The 24,158-nt window shown below is 36.9% G+C and overlaps 2 long non-coding RNA genes across 3 annotated transcripts in view; one reads left to right on the top strand and one right to left on the bottom strand.

The window, feature by feature from the left end:
- The window catches only part of LOC110358674 (uncharacterized), a 115,000-nt gene that overhangs the window by 47,627 nt on the left and 43,215 nt on the right, over window positions 1–24,158 (bottom strand). The gene's annotated exons all lie outside the window — the stretch shown is intronic.
- LOC110358675 (uncharacterized) lies at window positions 192–8,210 on the top strand. The gene is made up of 3 exons (XR_002413322.2): window positions 192–639; window positions 3,087–3,230; window positions 5,939–8,210. It is a non-coding gene; the product is annotated as an uncharacterized LOC110358675 (long non-coding RNA).

Below are 24,158 nucleotides of genomic sequence, written 5' to 3' on the forward strand. Positions count from 1 at the left end.
GCTTATGGAATAATTAATGAACCAAACAAAGAAATATTTTCAACATGCTCAGAAGACCTAAGCTAGCTCAAGTCCCAGCTGAGGAGGAAGACAAGCTCAGGGCAACTGGGGAGCTATGAGAAATCAAACATGCTATGAATGGGGCAGACATAGCCCAAGTGCACAGCTGTTCTATGTGCCCACAAAAAGCTAATGCATTAAATAGTTAATCTTTCATTAACAGTGTGTAATCAGTTGGCACGATTTGCTCAATACACAAGAAAACTGGTGACTGCGCCCCTGAGAGTGTAATTCCAAGCTTCAGTCTTTGGAGAAACCTTACCTCACTGTTTTAGACACAAAATACTGCAACTGCAATTTTTAAAAATTTCCCAAAATTATGGAGTAAAAGAAGGAGGAAAAAAGAGAGAAAAAAAAGAGAGATCAAGACAAACTTTTCACTTTTGTTTGGACTGAGTGAAGGATCAATACTGAGTTATGAAAAGACTTTGCAGATTAATCTGTGGATTAATGCATCCCATCAGCAGCATCTGCAATTTCAAAGGAGCAATGAAAGGTTAAGGTAACAAGATCAAGGCAAGAATATTCTTCTTCTATGTCCTCCTTTGGAAAGATGCCTCTATTTGCTCCCTAAAGGAGGTGAGTCCAGCTCGTGGTATTGGTGTTGATGGTATAAGGAGGAATAGGAGGAGTGAGATGGGGGATGGGACTCCAGGAAGACTCTTCCACTAGTTACAGCCACTGGGGTTTAATGCGATCTATAAACTCATCTGTCTGTTTACATACCAGCAAATGATACGTCTCTCTGATCCACTTACATTTTCAAGCCTAATGTATACACAGGGCACTGACGTTGTGTATACAAGACACAGAGATAGCTGGGGGCTGTGTGCTGTCCCTGCTTTCACAGCACACTGTCACTCTTATAAATAAAGCATTCGCTCGGGAAAAGAGTCTGAGAACTGGAGAGCCACATTGCGTGCAAATCCAGCTCAGTGCCTGAGCTTCCTCGAGGTTGAGGCTAATGCTAACTGACATGTTACAGTAAAAGTACTTTATGAAATCAATATTAAATTCACAGCCTTTGACATACTGGGACATCAAAGATAAAGGGGAAATAAGCCGTGGAGTAAACAGTCCTGCAGCTATGCCCGTTGCTCAAGGAGAGAGGCAATGGAAGACACAGGAGACCATGGGGTAAATTAGTACTGTGCTAGTCTTGTTTTTATACTAAGGTCTTGACATCAATGAAAACATTATAAAAACAGCACGCAAACTCTTACAAACAAGAAAAAATGTTAGGAAAGACCCACTCGGTTACAAATTCATGTAAACTTTGAAGGTTAAACACATAAAATGCTACCTATGCAAGCCACAGTATTAGCATTTTCTTTCAGTAAATTATACTTGGGTGTGACAGGATAAAAAAACCCCAACAATATATCACTGAACTAAAGAATCACTGGGCTAGATTTTGACTGCACAATTCTAACGTGATAGCATCATTCCTGTTCTCTGTGATGTACACCCATGTGTATTCTACAGTCATCCAGAGTGACATAAAGTCAGCCATCATAGTGTTTGTACTATGGGTGTGAAATACAAATTGTACGGGTTATTGAGTCAAGAGGAGAAGGGCTTGAACAATGGTGCAGCTACTTGCCTGCTGAATCCCAGATTCCTCCCTCCATATGTAAAATGACAGGTTTGATACATCAAAAGGTAACATTGGCTTTGAGTAATGGTAAAAGGAAGACCAGGATTAATTCAAAACTGGAAAAATATTACTTTTTCTCATCTCCTTGCCCTCCCCAAGCCATTTCCTATTGATGAATAAATATAGCATGTACTTTTAATGCAAGGTTGTGTAAGTCAAGATGTTGAGTAGACAACTCCTTACTGGAGAATTGCACTGTGTGAGTTGAAAAAGTTCCTTTCAATTTTGTGGCTTTTGTGAAGTCAATTTTGTAGCTCTCATCACTGTTAGTGGTCCTTGCACCAAACTTAAGAACAAACTTTTTTCACTTTAAACATCTGATATGCAAACACTTCTACTCAAAATAGGCATTAAAAGGGTAGATAAATTACCATTTTTGCATAGTGAAATTTGCTAAAATTATAATTTAAAAGCTACAATCTTTGACTTTTCAGAGAAAACCTCTAATGTATTTTTGCTGCCTGGGAAAATGACATGCAATGATTTCTTAGCTTGCTATATCCCATAATATTGTTACCAGCCATTCCCCACTGGTTAGTATTTCTGATGAGACAACTGGTACAGTTTAGGGAAGAAAGAGAAAATGGTATGTTTGTTAGAATAAAATATGAGAAAGAAGGCACTGTTTTTATTTAATTAATGTGTCTTCAAAAGAGAAGTTTCTCCCCTGATGCTTAGGAAGACCCATGATTTCAAGAATATTCAACCTTGTTGAAGTTAGCAAGAGCTAAGCACCAAAAAATAACTCTGAATAGCTTTATTGCAAAAACTTGAGTGTAACTGAGTGAGTTTAAGGAGAAAGGGTTGAAGGAGTGATGCTGTGAAAGTGGTAGACCAAAGTAATGATAAATGAGGAAGCCACCTCACCTGTCCTTACAGGAGGACATACACATTTTTGGTCATGTAAATGAATATAAGTTTTCCTAGTCATTACAGCTCTTGTCAATATTTAGGAGTTAATCTAGGAGTGTGGGTGTGAGTCTGGTGTGGAAATGATGCTAGTACTAAAGAAAAGCTTCGTAACAAAGAAAGGGCAATTCTACATCTTAGCACGTGTCTGTGATGCAGAACCAGTTTTATTAGGATAATTGAAATCTTTGTCAGCAAACAGGATGGAACCTTTTTAATAGCCATTACAAAGACCAAACCAATCTTTAGCCTAAGGCTAGTGTCTTCATCGGGGAAATAAAAAACCCCTCACTGACTCCTCTAAATACACTGCTGGGCCTCAGTGACCAACAACCACTCATGGTGTGTATGGCTGCCTTTCTAGATCTTTCATGTGCTTGGCAGCATGCCAATTATGGAGTTAGGAGGGAGCCGAAAGCTGGGTTAAACAATTGCTTTAACCATTATTTTATGTTTGTAGAATAAAAAAGCAAAACTGCTGATAGTAGCTGCCAGAAGCAAGGATGCAAGATTTAGTTGGAAGCAATCTGATACCTCAGAAGGCACTGAGTACCCTGTGGAAGACCCATGATGAGAGACCGGAGGATGACAGATAACTTGACAGGTACTTCTCACACCAAAAGGAAACTCAAGATAATGAAGGATTTTTTTTTTTTTTTTTTTTTTTTTTTTTTTTTTTTGAGTACAGAAGGGAAGGCAGGTATTTATTCAAACAAATTCAAGATTAAAACAAGTTACATAATTTCTGGTTTTTTTGAGAAAGTTTGTTTGTTTGTTTTGTGGTGCTTACTGTAACTGCTCCTACTTCCCCCCAAAAATAAAAAGCATTTCTAGTGTTGTATTAGAGACTTACATTTTTGTATTCTATGTTATGTTTTTGCGAGTTATTCTAGAAATGACAAAGCCAATTCTTTTAATGTACAAAAATAATATTAAGTGTTGTAACAGACATTTGATTTTCTTGGGGTGTCAGTACTGTTCATCTTACTGGCTGATATATCTCTTTTCATAAATATTTTTATTCTGCACTATATGTATTTGCACCCTGTACTTATCATAATCACATCTGAACAGCTCACAGGAGTGTACTAAGCAACAGGAACAACATCCGTTACAGATAAATGCATTTTTGTTCCCCCGAAAGAGAGGACATGCAGTTGGCATCTCATTTTTGTAAGGCTGATTGGATACTTTTTGGTATTGTTGTGCTAAGATATTTTTGGATGGATTTTTTGGTTGGATATATTTGCTTTCTTGTACAACTTTCCAGGGTGCTGTGCATTTAGGTTGGAGAAGAAGAAACATGTCTTTGACTTTCTTTTTTTTCCTGTGTGATCATGCCATGACAGATATCCTTCAGGATATTTTGTTAGATTTGATGAAGATTCATTGATAGATAGTCATTAGACTGCAGTTTGCCCAAGCAGTTCAAGGTTAAATATTCCTGCATAGTGTAGAATGTTTTGTATACGGTAAGCTAAATGAATATAAATAGCTCTGTTTTACAGTCTCTCTGAGGCAAATGCGACCTACAAGTCTATTCTTTTGGGTTCAGATTCAGATTTAATCAACATAAAATCATATTCTGGGATGCAATTTTAAGGCTGCGTAATAGTGACTGCGAGTTTAAGGAAACAATTTAAGTATGAAGGAAGTAAGTAGTTAGACCATCACTATCTCGAGTTGCTACACTCATGCCTGATATCAGTTTGATTTTAATTGGACAAAAGGTTAGCTAGATAACATCTTTGTAGCAGAGAGGGTACTATTGCATGTTGAAGCAATAGAGAAGAATTATACTTCTGCTTGTTCCTTCAGGAAATAACACTTCAAACAAAATGTCTTCTGCAAAATGTCCTACAGCGTATAACAATCTGCTCAACATAAAATAGATATGCAATAAATATTCAAAACATTACACAACATTACAAATTCATATAATCACAAGTGCTTAATTGAATTGTACACAAATAATTTATTACAGCCTCTCAATCTATTTTCGTTAGGATTAGCTACAACCCTAGTATAGTAAATCCATAAAATAAAGACATTAGCATTAGACTTATTATTAGATTTCATTATTTCTTCTGTGATATTTAAGACTGCTGGGCTCTGTACCTTATCTTCCAAGCAAGTTTTGAGTTAATATATCAAAATCACCTCTTGACCAGCAGTAAATTATCCAATGTAAAATTACTTTGGCATACAGAAAAATTAGTATCTCCCTCTCCTTTGCATGTCCAATTCTTTGTCTATACTATTAATGAGAGATGAGACAAGGGATTCAGATATAGGATTTTGCTTGATATTGTATAGTGCTGTTTTTAGCTCACCAAACCATGGGTATTTATGGTTCATTTCCAGGCAGTCATGCGTAAGAATCTCAGCTATAAGGTCTATGAAGTGCAGACTATTGTACCACTGGCCTTTTACTTTATCTTTTGATAAGACTAGAGATGGAACCAAAGTGCAATTTTTCATTCCTAGAAATTGGTACACAAAAGTGGTCCAAATTATGTGACACATGATTATAGCAGTTATTAAAAAGCAAAAATTTGCATGTGATTATTGTACATTCATTATTCAAAAATATGTAAGATAGTAAGGCTATACATAGGACATCACAACCATACCCCGCTATCACTGAGTGTTAATTAAATAATCTGAATCTGAACTCAAATTCTTTGGCTGAGCTCTGTGTAGGAAGTCCGTATTAAATAATTACACTCTAGAATCACAATTATCCACTTCTACTGATACAAAAGCTTTCTTCCTCCTCCAGGGGATGAAGAAAATGCAAACAAGAAAACATTTTTATTTTTGACTGAAATAGTCCCAGTCTTTAACAAGTGATGCTATCTTTTCAATAGTGCTTTCTCAGATTATGAAGAAAATATTATCACTTTACCACTGATGACCAGTTAAGCCATGACTCTCCACTGTGCAGACTGTTCATTGATTAAATATTAATGTGACCTCAAATATGATGGAAAATTAAAACTATTTGTGAATCTCTCACAGTGAATCTCATTCTAAATAACATCTCTATGGTAACTACTTGTATACACCAAAAATTAGATTTAACAGTCAACTATATCAGTATAATCATAGTCAAATATGTTAAAATAAGCTATGCCATAAAGTATTGCCTATTTTGGCCTGATATTCAATTAAAATAAAACAAAACAAAACAAAACCAAACCAAATACACATGTAGATGAGTTGTTCTGTGTTTAAAAAGTGTTCACAGCTTCAGATCTCAAAATTGTTGTTTAATTCAATTTGCTATCTGTGTTTCTTCTTTTGTTTCAGGTTTCCTTTTGCATAACCAAAAAGTATGAAGAAGTCTAAAAAGGTCCTTTCACAATGCATATAATTCTGTGCAGATTGTAACAGTGCATACTATTCACCCACATGGGGAGCATCACCAAGAATACTCACTGAAGCAAGTGCTGTTGAATTTGCATGAAGGTTGTAGACTTCCTCCCAAAATATTAATGCTTTAGCAACAGAAAAAGTAAAAAGACAAAGTTTTTTTAAGTAAAAAAACTCCAACATTGTAGAAATGTTGTCTAAACTGTAAAGGTCAAACCTTCCTCCATGTATAGCAAATAATCCAGTTTTTTCTTTCATTTGCTTTTAGAACAAAACCCCAAAACCAACGAAACAAAAAGCAGAGCAGAACCTCCTCCCATAGTCAACCCAAAACCAAAAGATAGCTAACCACTTTTAAGGTAGCAAAATCCAGGAAACCCAGGCATAGATTGCTTCTTTCAGGACTAGCAACTAGCAATCTCAGGTTGAAATCCAGCCCATGTCAGCAGATAACAAAGAGAAGTACTGCTATCTAGTGAAGATCTTTTCCATGCAGTTTGTTAGAAAAGAATGGTCACACAGATTGTCAATTAGACCTCATGTTTTTTTAAAAAAATCCAGTTTTTCTTAAATATTTCATTAAATGCTAGGAAATAAATTGGTATGGAAAAGGATGTAATTGTCTCAGACTCTCTAAATTTGGGTCATCCAGGGGTATGCCAAGGCCTATACTGGTATTTCTTCTGCTTTCATAGTTACGTATACAAACCCCCTTGGTTTTAGATGCTTTTAGGGTTGTCTGTATGTCAGTCGTGATTTCAGCCCAGCCAGGAACTAAGTCCCACACAGCTGCTTGCTCACTCCCCCCACAAAGGGATGGGGGAAAGAATCAGAAGAGTAAAAGTGCAAAAACTCAGGGGTTGAGATAAAGATAGTTTAATAAGTAAAGCAAAAGCCAAGTGTGCAAGCAAAGGAAAACAAGGAATTCACTCATTCACTACTTCCCATCGGCAGGCAGGTATTCAGCCATCTCCAGGAAAGCACGGATATACCATGCATAATGGTGTCATTGAACGCACTGTAGGTAAAATATATCTGATAATTTGCTACACAAGTCTAAGAAGACTGACCACTAAAGCCCAGCTCTGACTTCATTATTTTTATCACAGCAACCTCCGTGTTATGAAGTAATTAATTACTATTGAAAAAAACCAGACTTATTTTCATTAGCAAGTAAATCCATCATGTATTTATACTTTTGAAATTTTCAGAATTCATATTGTTTTGAATTATATTTTCTAACCTGTGGACTATAATATAGATTATGTCTCCCTCTCACGTGCATACAAGCTTGAAGAACCAGATTTTGTGATATGTCAAGGACCACAAACTGTGAAAATTATTTAGTTGGAAATATCAAGATTTTCTGTTGGAGCATTTTATATAAAATCCAAACGGCTTTGTTATAGAAATGTAAAAAAAAAAAAAAAAAAAAGGTAGAGAATCAGCTTATGGAAACTGACCCGGAGAGCTTAATTTCAAGTTAATTCAATATAACTGTACAACAATTCATAGGTGTTGCAGGTCTGATGACATGTGTCCTGATGCACACAAGGTGATGCTACTCCCAGGATTCGTCAAACAAATGAGCTTGGCAGGATGCTAGATAGAATTTCAGAATACTTTGCTCTCTGTTAAGCACGTCAGCAAGAAAAAATGGGGGTGGTAAAATAAAACTCACAGGTGACATGATGGCTGTAGCAGAAACAGTTTGATGATTTGCTGAAAGTAACCAAATAAAATTATGTATTTTAAGAGTCTCATATATGTAATTTAGATTTTCTTAGTAGGAATTTCCCACAGGAACTTTATGTGGTATGCATATTCTTAAAAAGAAAACAAAATTATTGTATTTGCAGAGCTCAATTCATACTTCTACACATGATTTTTTACCATTTTTTCCTATTTTAAAACATTTTATGTTGGAAAAATGTTTCTTAATGGGTGAGTATGTATTTCTTATCCTGTTTAGGGTTTTTAACTTTGTTGACAAAACATATTTTCACAAGATATTTTATCTATATTAGTATTTATGACTGATCCTTATTCAGTCAGCCCAATGAGATCTTCATGCTGCTTTTCATGTATTTATCTTTTGACAACAATAAATCTGTTTTGTGTGTGCCAAATGTTTCACTCTCTTCTCTCGTTTTCTGCCTGAGTAAATTTGGACATTTTATGTTCAATGTGCTTAAAATTTTTCACAGTAAAGGAAAATATAAAATTTTCTGAAAATGTTTTGTACTAACTTATGGAAATGTTGCTGTACATAGGTAGCTATTTCTGGGTTTCATGGTCCTCCATTTGATAGCTGAGTCTTTCCTCTGTTGATCAAAGTTTTTGTTCCTGTTTTCAGCAGAAATATATTTTTTTTCTGTTTTATTTATTATATTCTTTGAATCTACACAAATCTATTAACTTTTCAGCTCCTCTTTAAAATGAATTTGTACTGTGTAGAGCTTTGATGCTCAGCCTAACATGACCAAAGGATTATTTTCCTTCTTGAGTAAGAATGTAGACAAACAACACAGTATCTTAATGTGCTAGTCAGTCACCATACAGAAGAATCTAACATAAGAATAAAAAAAATCAGATCAACGGGAAAAAAAAAAAGCTTGCCATCCTCATAAAGAGAGATGAGAAACTTTAAATATCCTGAAAATATCTTAAAACTTTCTGTTCGGAACTACAGACTAGTGACCACTAGTGGCAGTACGGTTTGACAGTGGAGTTAAATACAGGTTGGAGAAAGTAAGTGATTATTTTCAGAACTGTGTAAATGAGAGTATACAAATCTATTTTAACACTGAGCTTAGATGCAGACTCCAAAATATTTTCTGGTAGACAAACTGTTAAGAAAATATTTTTATTCCAACTAAGTTAATGATGAAAAATAAAATGACACTCAATGCTGTCACACTGACTGCATGCCACGCACCTGGTAAGTTGCAGATTTTAGCAGCCAGAAAAATGGCTTTCTTGGAAATATTGCTCAGAATGAGTAGTGCCATGACCTCAATATCTGTCTACCAATGTTCTTGTAGTTGGGTCAGTGGGTGGCAGACTGTAATTACTTTTCAAATAATGAATTTCATTTTCACTCTATAAAACCAGTATCAAATCTAAAAGTGGAATCAATCCACAGTATTAGAAGAGCATCTTTCATTTTTCATGTTGCAAGATGCAGTTAGAAAGAATATTTACTTTGCTTGCATAATCTCACATTAGAATCTATGTTTTAAATAGAGGTTGTGGTTAGTAAGACAAAGCACACATCGAATTCAGAGAGAAATATGAAGATTGCAGTATTTTATCATGTAGGTATGCAAGGATTTTTTAACGTTTTAAAATTCTTGACAGTCACAATGAACAAGTGCCTATAAATACATATAATATAGTACACAGAGAAGAAATGACTGTTTATATGTATGCTTTTATGCTGTAACAGCTGATAAAAAAGAACCAACAGCCTACTTGCTGATTTACAGTGCATAAACAGAAAGTTGTTGATGATTTTTCTTTCAATGTAGAACATAATCTGTGGTTTCTCCACAAAATAATGCTAACTCCATCTTTAAGACATTTCTTGAAACAGAAAGCATAAGAGATTATTAAAGTAGAATTTTCTAGTTTATTTTTTTTAAGTTTGCTTTTAGCCCTCACAGGTCACTAAGACTATTGGCAGAGCCTGTAGGAGCAAAATATTGTCCACAGCAGAGAAGGAAGGAGTTAGGGACATTTAAGCAAATCAGGCAAGTTCATAGTACCAGAAGGAAGCCATGCAAGGATTTGAGGGAATTAGTGCTGTGAGGCCTTTCTGCCGTCTACCACACAAGTGTGGTATTAATCCCTATCTTCACTTTCACTAGTAAGTTCCCAAGAGGCACAATAACGAAGACTTCACCAAAGTCCTATAGGAAAGTCAAACTACATTTCCCTTATACAAAATTTCAATTATCTTGTCAAAAGATGGTTCCAGACTACCCTGGTGCAATCTCCCAAGGGGAAAATACAATTAGATACTTTCATTTATTATTTGCTCTTGTGACTTCAATTATTCTTTTCTTCAAAATTTATTCTGAAGCCTTACAGGATATTAAAATTAGTATTACCACTTTCATAGACATATTTTTTTCATGAATACGCAGTATGAAACAATAGCAATGTGTATAGCAGGACTAACTGATAAAAGAAGAGGTTCTATTATGTCATAAATTCCTAAATTCATTTTAGGACAAGTCTATTATTCTTCAAAAAACCCCTGTCTCTCCAAGATCGCAGAATGAATCCATAGTGGAACAAAGATATTAGCTCAGAGTTTCGGGATTCTACATTCACTTTGTGATCCTGTAATGACATCTTTTCCAGAAATGTTCTGATGGTTCAATCTAGTGTGTGTTTACTGACAGAGAAGTACATGGCCTTTCCATGAGCCTTCAAAAGCTGAATCAACACATAGATAAAAAGTTGCTGATAATTTTTTCCCAGAGATATGTGTAATATTTTCTAAAATTTAAAGTGAATTAATGGTAGTTATTATTCAACATCTGATTTTTATGACATTTCTGTTAAACCTAATTAATAGATTTTTTTTTTAAATAGGAAAGAGATCAAGATGTGGGTCCTACACAGTGTAGACAGTAATCTCCTCTACTGAAAGTAGAATGTTTCTTACTACCATAATTCCTTACATATACAACACCTACAAGCACTTTAATTTACCTGCACACCAAACTACAAGAACTGGGTTGAAAATGATCAGTCCCTGCTCTGATGGTAGGTGGAGTCTTTTGTGTGAAAGCAATTGTATCACCTGCTGGGTGTAAGAATAGCCATATGAGCTAGCTCCAACCCGAGTTACGACATCATGTATCTGACAGTTACCATGTGGGCATAATGTCACATAACGCATAACGTCAGGGTAGAGTATTTCTCTAACAATAAGGATGTTCAGGACACTCACTGGTTTATCCAGCATGAACCGGCAGAAAGTGCAATCAAGAGTTGAGATGGTTTGTTCTGCTTTGGATCAATGAAGTCGCCTGTATTACCAAGACTGTGGACTGTCTAGCATATTTGTTCGCAAACTGGGTGTCCAAATAACTAATCCCAGTATTATATTGTGCAAGGATGTCCAGTGGGCAAAAGATACAAGTCTTTAACAAGAGATGAAGAAACTAGAGATTCCTCACTTGTGTGGTTCTTCAAAAATAAGTGAAGATGTGTGTCAAATGCCAAGTCCAAGGAAAACATGCACATGGTCAGAATTAATGAATTTACTACTCCTTGATACAAATGATACAAATACAACAGCAAAGGCCAGACTGATGGCTAATAAACACTGTGGAGTACCTAATTTCTTTTAAATTCTCCTTTAAACTAATGTGTTTTTTTTTTTTTGTTTGTTTTGTTTTGTTTTGTTTTGTTTTGTTTTGTTTTCTTTAGGCTCCTTGGCCATAAGGGATTGGCTCACTAGCTAATCTCAGCCCATGTTTTAACCTCTAATCACTCATATTTCTGCTTCTTTTCTTCATTACCTCATATGTCAGCGAACAGATAGAAGTGGGATGTTTCAGACTCTTAACGGTTAAAGGCTGTGATTGTCAGAAAGAAGCCCAGCTGATGGTTGGTTAACAGTGGCATCCCTCAAGGATCAATGTCAGGAAAAATACTGGTTTATGTCTTTATTGATGGAACAGGTAAGAAGATAGAACAGAGGCTCAACAAGCTGGGGAGGAGCGATTGCTATTTTGGAAAGAAGACCAATACTCAGAGAGCCCTTGATCAGCTGGAGAAATGGTCTGACAGGAAACTCTTGAAGTTTAATACAGGCAAATACAGAGTCTGGTGTCTGAGGTGAAATAGGTCCATGCAACTATACAGACTGGGGCTGAATGGATAAAAGACAGCTTAATAGAAAAAGAGCTGAGGGTCACGGTAGACAACAAATTGAATGCAATCCATCAGTGAAGCAAAGAAAGTCAACTATGGATTAGGCTGCATCAGCAGGAGTGTACCAAGCAGGTAGAGGGAAATAATTATTCTTCTCTATTCAGCACTCATGCAACTGCGTCTGGAATACTGTGTCCAGTTTAGGGTTCTCCAGTACAAGAAATACAGTGGCATACTGAAATGAATTCAGTGGATGGCCAACAAGGTGACAGGGGATCTGAAGTGCTTGATGGATGAGTAGAGGCTGAGAGAAATCTGGTGTTCAGTTTAGAGAGATGGTCAACCATTGGAAAAGTTACCCAAAGCAGACCATGCCTGGAACACAGGATTGACCTAGATGACCTTCAGATGTCACTTCCAAGAAAAATAATTTAATAAATTAATTATTCTGTTTTTCTTTTCAGAGAACAATGGCATTTCTGGCTCTCTACATCCCAGTGGATCTGTGTAGAATTCTTTATTCTGGTGTATTCTATCTTCTAAACACAAAACGGTAACTTATTTCTTTATTTCTTTTATTCTTAGTCTTTATTTATGATCATATCTGTTGTCTTTATAATTTCATTTATCTGTTTCATTATCAGTAGTTTATAGACTTTTCAATTTATTGTCCAGATGTCAGGCATATTTTTATGAATTCCTGTAACATTGAATTCTAAGTGGCAGGCTTGCCTATTGATCAAAGCAGCTGAAACTTCACATTATAATACCATTTCTCCATGCCTAATCACTCTGAAAGTGTTTATGTATTTAAGCTAAAATTTTACATGAATGTCTTGGGATATTTTAGTTTGTTTTATTTTAAAGTTTCAGCCAGAACAATAGAGCTTCTTGTAAGAAAAAGGTTAAAGAAAAATCCACATCTATTATATGTAGCTCTTGTATTTTAGAACTCCTCATTTAGGCGATGGCATTTGTTGAGTAATGCTCCTTCTGCTGCTCCTTCAAAAATCTGCCCAAATGTGACACTGTTGTATAAGACCTAAATAAACTTGGATGTTGACTGGAATGTTATTAGAACTAAATTTGAAATTGTGGCAGGATGCAAACCCCCCTCTCTCCCCCTCCCTCCTTCAGTATGGAAGGAGCAGGCACATCTCCCTCTCTCTCTGTTGTTTGAGGCTAACAGCTTCTTTTGTTTGGCCCCAGAGCACCCTGGCCAGGGCCATTAGGAGAAGGGAGTGCCAAGGCACACTGAGCAGCTGGGTGCCCATGGCCAGTGTGGGGGATGTTTGGAGGCTTCAGGGGCACCCACAGCCAGTGTGGGGGTGTAGAGAAGCTTCTGGAATGCCTACAGTCAGATCTGATCAACCAATATAAAAAACGGGACTCTCGTCGAGACTTTGCCCTTTGTTGCGGGTCTCTCGGAGCACGAGCAAGATGCTGCTGCCGAGAGCCCCCCCCGGGATGGAGACTCCGCTTGCCGTGCCGCCACGGGTGTGAATAAAACTTCTCACAGGATTGCGAGTGTATTTACTTTCCATGCACATTTGCACGTGTAACTTTCCGTGCTCAATATGAGCACATGTAAAATTAACGCTCACATAATGGCAGGTGTATTTTCCTCCTGTGCTTCCACATAACCACGTGTAACTTTCCGTGCACATTTGCACGTGTACTTTCTGTGCTTAATACAAGCACATGTACTTTCCGTGCACATTTGCACGTGTAATTTTCCGTGCTCAATACGAGCACGTGTATACATTATTTCCTCGCACAATTGCGAGTGTATTTTTCTCCCGTGCTTCCACATAAGCACGTGTAATGTTCCATGCACATTTGCACGTGTAAGTAAATTAACCCTCGCAGGATTGAGAGTATATTACAAATTTACCCTTGCAGAATCGTGAGTGTACACTTCCCGTACTCACTACGAGTACGTGTATCTCTTTAAAATAATCCCACACTGTGTTCAGCAAGTGTGTACTCCTCCAGGACTCAGGGGCAGCTCCAGCATTGTTTCGGGTGAAGCCACGTGCATGCACACTATAGACTGCCTGTTGTATTAGTTGCTGCCCCTTAATAATTTTCCTTAACTGATATCTGAACCTGTATTTAAGTCACTTTTGGAGTGCTAAAACCCTGCTTCACACCAGTTTAATAAAAGTTGTTTTGGACCCTGTTGTTCCTTAAGCTAACCTTGGGGTGCCTCCGTGACAGTAATATTTTGCAATTGATATTCGCTGAACATGCACCATATTGGGAGTATGCTGTAGAACTTTTGCTGCAATGCCGCTACTAATTGCTTAATGGAGGAATGGGATTAAGCTCTGGTACAATATAGACATTATTTTGTTTGTGCTTCAGTGAATTTCCCAAGCTACATGGATAAGAAAGATGTAGAGATAAAGGTCAGACAAAGTACTTGATAAGAAACCTGGGAGCTGGTGCTGAAGTGGCTTAAATGAGCTAGGGGAAGTGAAAGTAAGTAAATAAGGAGACTGAGGTTAGAGACTATAAAGACGTCTAAGAATTGTACTACTTGACAGTGAACAAAAACTGAGAAGAAAGAATAATATAATGAAGTAGAGTACACTGTAGAATATCATTATATCAGCATTATGTAATGGCCTAGGAACTGTGGAGCAGGAAAGGAGCAAGGTCTGGGGGATTTGGGCAGAAATATAAAGCAAGTACCATTTTCAGAGTGTTCAATGAAATCCAGTATTACTCTGCTACAAAGCATTGATGAAATTCACAAGTTGGCTGTGCCTTGCATGCCATCAGTCCCTACACAGTATGTACGTATTTCAGTTACTCCAGCAGCTTAGGTAACCAAGAACTTTGCCGGGGATCTCAAATTAGAGATTCAGCTTGATTCCTGGAGGTCTGTTTTGCCTGAACTGTAAGCACTCACATTTGCAATAGAAGTAGTTGTGCTATAAATTATTCTATATACGAGAACTGAAGGTGGGTTTTGAATCTCAGACTCTGAGTTTCAGATACACATTTCCATTTACTCTCTGCCTGATTCAATTTCCTATCTGTGAAATGAGGAGTCCATCCTCATTGTCATAAGGACCAAATGAATATAAATTAAATGTTGCAATGAAATAGCATAGTAATGAATGCCACAGAAAAGATGTTAAAGAATTCTGTCTTCTAAGTAACGTTTGAATAACACACAGTGAAAAAGGCATGGGACCACACACTGAACAATGAGCAGAAAACAAAACTCTGAATAAATGCTTGTTAAGAAAGTATTGTCCATCCTCTGCAGGGATCGTGACAAGGGTCCTGTGAAAACCGGTGTTTGTGATACTTTAATTGAGCAAAGTATTACCATGACATGTGAGGGGAACGATGGAGAAGAATTGAGTTTCTGCAGGCCCCTTTAAATCAGCCATATTGAAAGTTTGGAGTGCGCAAGTTTGAATCTTCATCTATTTTAAATTTTATTTTTGTAGTTTAACGTAAAGGGGTATTCATTTACAAGACAATATACAATGGAAAGTTGCCTAAAAATAGCAGGGTTCTATTTCAACTTAGAATACATTTTTTGTATAATTGTAAACATAGTCTGTTGTTTGTATACTGTTAGGCTAAGTAAGATTGGCAAGCATCAGAACTAAAAGGTCTCTTTTTCTAAAGTTTCTGTGCTTTAGGGAGTTTTAGAGTGCCAAGAAAATCATATACTCTGTGGCTACTTCCAGCTTAATTTCTTGAGCATCTATTGCAACTCATTTTTGTGCCCTCTTTTAAACTGCCAACACATGTGATACCTGACCTACTTTTGGGAACTTTCCATGACTTGCAACTCTTCAAGTCCCACAAAATAATTAAAAGCGCTAACTCTAATATAATCACAAACACAAAAGAAATGTCAAGAAAAGAGATTTGTCTCAGGTCTTGCTTTGAAACAGAGCTGCAGACTAGGGCAAGAAATAGCAATGGTCTGCACAAAACCATCTGTTCAGCATTCACATTACTTGGCATTTATAATGTGTACACTACTGCAGATGCACTGACCTGGAGGTTTGTGCATAGCACAGGGATGTGAAAAGAATGACAACCCTCTACCTAGATGCAATTATAATGCAACTGGAATATTACATGCAGTATTAGCGGCTTACTTTTATAGTTAACACAATGACTAGAATGTGATAATTTAGCAGTGTTTAAAATTATAATGGAGAAAATTACTCATTTACATATTCCAGTGATATTGGTGCTATTACTGGTTGTATACAGAAGAAAAATATTTCAAATACTTTCAAATACAAATCAAATACAGGTCTTTGATTTAAATAAATTCCAGGTGCTCCAGATGTTAGTTATTTTTTAATTTGTATAAATATGCTTGTTTAATCTTGAATGTATTCTCTAACTGTTTGTACCATTATTCTTTATAAAAATTATGCCACAAACAAATATTTGATCCACTAATGACCTGAATAAATAATTTGAAATCCAGAAGATTGAATATTTACACTGTTAATTTTGACTGGACAAGACAGTTATGTTTTGTGAGTTATGTGATGACTGTGATCACTTAGTATGATTTATAAAAGGACTAATCACATATTGGAAAGGATTGAAGATATATTTGAATAAAGAACGAGCACTGCTATGTGGTAAGATACCTTTTTAAAAATAAAAGCATATTAACACTACAAAGTCCACCTTTAACTCAGAAAATAAACCCTAATGAATAAATGTACCAAAATTGGGCTGTATGGCATTTCTTGCAATCTCCTGTCAAGCATCTGTTACTAGCCATTACAGGAAACCGGATACTAAACCAGATGGACCATCAGTCTGTTTTGAGGGAATTGGTATCTGATGCAATACCAACACTTCAAGTAAGTACAGCAGCACAAATTTGCTCAGAAAAGCCAAATGCATATAGCAAAAAATAATTAAATCTTAGTTAAATACATAAGTATATACCCATCAAGAAGAGAAAGAAGGCCAAGGGACAATTCTAAAGACAACCAGAAAATGTGAAACAAAAACTAGTTAAAAAAAAAAAATTAAATGAATAAAAAATGTGGAGTAGCTTTTTTTTTTTTTTTTTTTTTTTAATACTCTGCTGGTTGGCAGATTAATTATACCTCTATTACAAAAGGAAGACAAAAAAAATATTTCTTAAAAATGCCTGTTCTAAAGAAATAACAACCCAGATTAAAATGTAACTTTTGTTTCCACAGTCTTGAAATGTTTCTGAGGAAACTTCTGCAGAAGTGAGCTTTACTCATGTTAGCTATAGTCTCCATATAGATCTTGAAGTGAGATTTGGCTCATTTGAGGCCCAAATTACTGAGCAAGACTGATCTTAAAATATGAGATTTATTAAAAGAAAAAGTATAAACGTGCATATTACTTTGAAGATGAATTGTGGTGTCTCATACATATTGGACTGTTAGGGTCCTAAGTGCATGACTTCTCTTTGAGGAGTTCATCTTTCTGCATTCAAGGCCAGCTTGATGCTATGAAGAAACAGCTGGAAGGAGCCTCTGCTGAGGGTCTCCCTAAAAGACTTCTAAAAAGCCTCAGCAAGGCCCTCTGCTTTTGAGCTGAGTCTCTCACTGTTGGTTTGTGCTTATCCTATGCTGCTTTGGGGCTGCAGCCATGCCTATGCCTATACCTGGCCAAGTACCCCATTAATCCAAAATCTAACCGTGACCTGTGGTCTGACTTCCTGGCTTGACCTCTGCACTCTGTGAACTTAGCTGGAGACACTGACCCTGCATCTGACCCAAGTCCTGCCTTTGGTTCTGATCACATCCCTGTACTGCTGATTCAGCTGTCCAGCTTGACCTTGGACCTGTCTCATTGCCAAGAACTTGACTAGTGCTTTTGACACCCTTGGCTGCAACTGATTACTCTCACCAGACCTGCTCTGCTCACCTTGCTTAGGTGCTGTGGGACCCTTGTCAGTGAGACCTCTGCCTGCCTTGTTGTCATGCTCAGCTTCTGGATCCCCTTCTGGATGCCCCTTGCAGGGCAGCATGCTCTCGCTGCTCCCTGATACGGACTTTCCTGGCTACTGAAAATTTCACACAAAGTGTTAGTGGAATCCAGAGAAATGAGACTCATGCTAAATACAACTGAAGGCTAATCAGCATTTTCCTGGAATGGACAGAATCTCCTTGACAACTGGACACAGAAGAAAGTCTAATCTATAACCAATATCTATTTATTTACAGATGGGCCATCTTTTGCAGTCATGCCAGAGGTTACTCCATCCACAGAGCTCTAGCCAGATGTGAGCCTGTTGCTAGCAAAAGCCATGCAGCCACACTGGCTCCAGCTTATTGTTAACCCAATAAACTCAGATTGAAAGCAAAGTGTATTTTCTTCAGCACTGTCCCATGCTGAGTCATCCAGGCTCAGAGCACAGTAAATTTTGATCTGTCTGCAAAACATATCTAAACATATTAATAAAAAACCAGTCTTGAACTGTAGGTTTAAATCTGATGAAGCAGACAAAAATGTAGTTACAAATTCAACAGAGACTTTTTACTCTGACCATAGTATTAGCCTTGACTTGTTTGTGTTCAGCTTCAGCTATGTGTTCTGTTTTGTTTGAATGCTGGATCACAGTGGGGTCAAGGTGTATGCATGATGTGGTGGTGGGCAAGTAGAGCTGTATGTTATTTTCATGTCAGTCTCATACCTCCTGACTACACCAGGGTGTTGGCAGGACTGGTGAAAGACTTGATCCCAGTGAGACTTGACAGCAAAAGGCCTCAACATTGAGATTAAATTCACGTAACTGCAGAAAATTTGGTGAAACAAGAATGTTAGTGACCCAAATATGAAAGGTGTGAAGTCAATGTCCAGCACTTCTGACAAGTAAAAGCAATGCTTTTATACCTGCAAGTTTCAGTCGAGGGAACCCTAAACTTGATATGAAAACCACTATGAAACTTGCCATTAGCAAGTTTCTGCTGATGAACACTGTTAACATCTGCTTGAATGCCAGTTCTCCATACCTCCTAACTAAATATTTTATCCTATTAACTTGAATTTCAAAATCATATTAGGAAAAATGGTAATTTAAATGAGTCTGGCAGATACTGGTGTATAAGCACCTATTTCTGCAAACATCCCTTTTTCTTATTGTGGCAGTCATCCTGGAATCTTTAAAGGATTCAGCTAAGTTAATATAAACCTGATAACGCATGTTTTACCTATCTTTTGTGGATGCAACTATGTTCTTCAATGTGTGTAATACACTTAAATGATTATTGGAATTAAGTTAATATTTACAGACAGAAATCTTGCAATGGTATGTTTCCCTAGAAATGCAAGTTATGATTAAGTTCATTTGCCTGAGATTTGCCATTTTCTCCGTATAAATTATAGCTCATGGCATTTACTGTAAGACACTATTGTATCAGTGCAGCACTAATACAAAGTAAGACCTCAATTTTCAAGATTAAATAAACTTTCCATGGTAAAATCAGTTCTAACTATCCGCAACAGTTCACAGTTTTAATTCTGTACTCATTCCCCGAAAATAAGACAGGGTCTTATATTAATTTTTCCTCCAAAACTTAATATTTTTTTACATGTATAGCTGCCTGGACACTATCTAAATTGACTTTTTTTTTTTTTCAGGTCAGGAAGCAGCAAGAGGAGGCTGCTGTGCAAGGACAGTGAGCTGAGGTTGGCAGCAAGGCAGGTACGGAGCTGTGACTTCACCCACAAGGGCTGTGGTTCCTTCAGGACCTGAACAAAAAGAGCAGAGCAGGTCTGGTGATGTTAACCAGGATCTGCCAAGAGTTGAGTCACTGTCAAACAAGCCCATAATGATGAGGTGGGTATGATGTCAAGCCAGAAAGTCAAACCAGTCAGGAACAGGCATACCTGCAACATGCAAGGGTGCAAGGGTAAAGGCCTCATCTTAAATGAAGCTCTCAGGTAAAGTGGGAGCATGAGGCTTCTCACAGCTCTTTCTCTTACTGCTCTTTTTCCTGCAGCCTGATCCAAGACGATACAGCAGCACTGAATCAAAGATGACCTTGAACACAGACTATTAAACCTCTGAGCTCAGGAGAGACAAGGGGAAGAGACTGCAGAGTCACAGGAAATGGCTGCCTCACCCTTTTGTCTCACCAGTTCTCTGAACACTGCTCTGGTATTTGGGTAGCTTTCTTTCCCAGTCAATCTCCTGATACTGCCCTAGTCCCAGTCAATTGTTTGATCTTACGACAAGCAGGAAAGAAGAACCACTATGATACTGGGGGCCTTATCATGCCCATTCTTCTGTCTCTCTCCCCATCATAGTTATTAGGCATGAAGATTGAAAAAATTCTGCATGTTAAGAAAAGTTCAAAGGTAGAGAAACAAACTGTTTGAACTTCTGAGACAGAAAATATAGACATACTTGAGAATTAAAGGTTGGGTTTAGTTTTTAAACCATGGTATTTCAACAGCTTAATACTATGAAGTGTGTTTCAAGTAGAACTAGCTGAATGAGTGTTATTCTTTACTTTAAAAAGACCTATCCCAGAAGCCAATCTCTGAAAATAATTCAGGTTAATTAGATTAAATCAATCATTACAGATTTATGATATCTATAAAAAAAAAATTCTAACAGCTTTACCCTACCATTTCTTAAAGAAACAGATGCTCTTTTTATAATACAATTTCACTCAAATTTTAGAAGCAGTCAAAATAATTTTTTTGTTTGTTTGTTTTTTGAGGGATAAAAATGGTAGGCTTGTCACAATGAAAAGAAATATGTTAGGTATAGTTATATTCCATGGAAATGGTGACATCTGCATTTTGCACAGCATTTTGGATTGATCGCTCTGAATAGTCTATTTAATTTATTTTTAAGCAGTTAATTCCCTATGTCGATTTGACAGGTTTTTTGATAACTGGTAATTGCATCACACCCTGTCTGATCATGGATTATAATCATGAAAAAGTGAACTTGAAGATATTTTGAAAAAAAAATAACATTTTTTGTGTATTGTCACTTCCTATCAAGTAAAGTGATATATAACAGCAATAAACACTTCCTGTGTTGTACGAGACTGCATAGTCACAATATAAGTGGGTCTACTCCTCTGATTCTCAATAAAATATGGATTTAGTTCATGTGCAGACTTCCTCTGGTGTCCTTTAATTGACATTTGAGTTTAAATTTAACTGCCAGAAATCATCCCACTCATTGAATAAAGCTGGCAATGCTGCAAAGAACTGTGACCTCAGATCCTAAGTCATACGGAAATTGCTTTGGACTGTGGTTACTCGTGTAAAAAACCAGCACAGCAGAAATGACTGAACTGTTCACTGGCATGCATTGAGCCTTGAGAAATACTTTTGCTTGCAAATGTTTACCGAGCTATGTACTACTTTCTATGGTGAAGGAATTTCTTTCTTCTGTTTATTTTTTGCCATACTGTATTCTTATTCCCAGTCCTCAAAGAAGCAAAAAATCCCCAAATCTCAGTAATATTACGCTCTGGTAGCAACACTTAGATCTTAAGTGAATGGTAATGGATATGAATGTGAGCCTTTCAGGTCTCATACCCACCCACTAGAAATCAGCACAACAGAGGAGAAGTGATGACCTGTATTAAAAAAAAAAAATGCCTTTCAGGAAAACAAACAAACAAACAAGCAAAAAACCCCAACCAACCCCAAATCAAAAACTAACCAAAACCATGATGGTTGGAAAAGCTCAGGGAAAACATAATACATTTCTGAGACAAAAAATAGATAAAACTTCATTGGAGCAAGAATCATATGCCTGCAGATTACCAACTACCTTAGGAAAAATAATAGCTAAATACTGAGGTATACATGAAATCTCTATTAATAAACACTAGAAGTGGTGTTCTACATTTGAAACTAAAGAACAATAAAAATAGAGCCATAATAGCCAAAGGAGATGCAATTCAGGGAACACATTGATAATTTGTGTACAGTAACGACCTGTACTTTGAATTTGCTATGTACAGATATAGCATTAAATTTATCTAGTATTAATATGTACCTAGTATTTCCTATAGAGGGTTCAGCACTGTCATCAGTAAAATTTGAGCTAAAAAAATGCAATATTCTCTAAGAAAATACTAAAAAAATAAATATTTTTAAGACTATACATTAATGAATTGGCATAATAATAAATGGTGTAGATTATTTTTCTTGAATTTGAAATGTTTATATGTGCTTCTTAAGGCTACTCAAACCTACTTAATGGTGTTTAATTTACTTTGCAATCTCCCATATTCATTATTTTCCCTTTATGCTGTTGTCACTTAACTGACTTTGAGGTCGGCAGCTGTGCTTAACCAACATCTCTGATGTTACTCAAAGCCCTTCTATCTTGAAAATACTCCTGAGGGCGTCAAGATTGCACTTAATCCAAGATACGGAAGTCTCAAATTAGGCATGTAATTACCATGGCTGTGGGCATAACTAGCTTTGTTTGAGCAACTTACTGATTTTTTCCATATATTTGCAATTCTATTTCTACAGCTACTGTACTATTTTTATGAAATTAGGGGGTTAACAGTGCTCTTGACCAATATGGCCTTCTTTTCTTCATACAGTACTATTTTTTTTTCAGCTAGACATAATCCTGTGGAGTTTGCTGCATATGAAGTAGATCTTAAGTATACTAATTATATTTCTTCTTTAAAGAACATCCTCCTTAGTCTTTGGAGGAAAAGCAAAATTATACATCAGAGAAAAATTATACATCAGAAAAAATCAGGTGTTATTTTTATAAATCCACATTTTATAAATCTTCATACAGTACCTCCAAGTTTGTCATTTGTTACCCATATACTGGAAAGCCTAAGGACTCTGATACTTAACAACAATGTGTTTGTTTCTAATGAGAGAGATTCTGCCTGCTCTCATCCAAGATATCCTGATGGGCTGAAAGAGTCCATGCTGCATGAACCCAAGGAAATGTCAGCAGTTGTGGTGGGCTGGCCCAGCCAGCAGCCAAGCACCCACACAGCCGCTCACTCACTACAACCCTCAGCAGGATGGGGGTGAGAATAGAAAGAGCAAAAGTGAGAAAACTCGTGGGTTGAGATAAAGACAGCTTAATAAATGGAAAAGAAAAATCAATTGATGCAAAGGCAATTACTCAGCACCTCCCACAATCAGACTAATGCCCAGCTGGTGTCTGAGCAATGGAGACAAAATGCCTCTCCTTCTTCCTCTATCTCCAGTTTTTATTGCTGAGCATGTAGTTATACAGTATGGAATATATCCCTTCGGCCAATCTGGGTCAGCTGTCTCAGCTGTGTCTCCTCCCAACTTCTTGTTCATGCCCACTCTCCTCACTGAGGGAAGCAGAGTGCAGCACTGTTCAGCAATAGCCAAAACGCTGGTGTGTTATGAACATTACTTTAGCCACAAATCCAAAACACAGCACCAAAAGGTCTACTCTGAAGAAAGTTAACTCAATCCCAACCAGACTCAGTACAGCTGGGAGTTAAAATTTAACTTTTTTTAATTAGACATCCCTCACATAAAAAGGCGCACTTCAACTTTAAGCTCCAGGCTATATTCTGACCTTCAATATTCCTCGACTGCCACAATGCGTGCCAGAATGGGGCAAGAAGTTGTCAGTGATGAGCAATGCAGTGAGAGCAGTGAGAGAAAAAAAGATATTGTTGTGGGATTTGTGCACTCAGAAAGGATTTGTTGAAATTGTTTGGTTTGTAGCAGTAACTAACAATGTGGGAGGTAATCATTTTCCAATTTAAATCACATTTTGTACTTAATGAGACATTCATTCATGGAATGTAATGAATTTTAAGAGCTGTTTCTTTTAGGACAAGCTTTTATTTAACAAACATAAAACTAAACAAGTTGTTTATTTTTAAATATTGATGTTGTCACTATTACTGCAAAACACCGAGTAAGATTTCACACATAGAAAGTGATATCTGAATGTGTCAGCTTAGTATCAAAACAACTACCATGAGAATTATCTCAGTTTGACAGGTTAAAGGGAAAGATGTAAAAGAAACAGTCTCATGGTCTGAATATAGGCCTTGAAGCAAGGAATTGCATCTCAGTTCTAATCACAGACTCCTTCAATTATCTCAGGGAGATCACAACTTCCCTCTTTGTTTCCACACAACTAACACAGGATAAAACTGCCTGCTGCTCTATACGGATGTGCACACATTTTTGAATAGTGCTGATGCTGAGGATAGCATTCTTTGGGCCTAGTGCTTGCAGGGCAACTAATATAGCAGCAGATTATCTAGGAGCCAAG

The sequence above is a fragment of the Columba livia genome, chromosome 5, assembly GCF_036013475.1.
Source record: "Columba livia isolate bColLiv1 breed racing homer chromosome 5, bColLiv1.pat.W.v2, whole genome shotgun sequence".
In the NCBI taxonomy this organism is placed as follows: Eukaryota; Metazoa; Chordata; class Aves; order Columbiformes; family Columbidae; genus Columba; species Columba livia.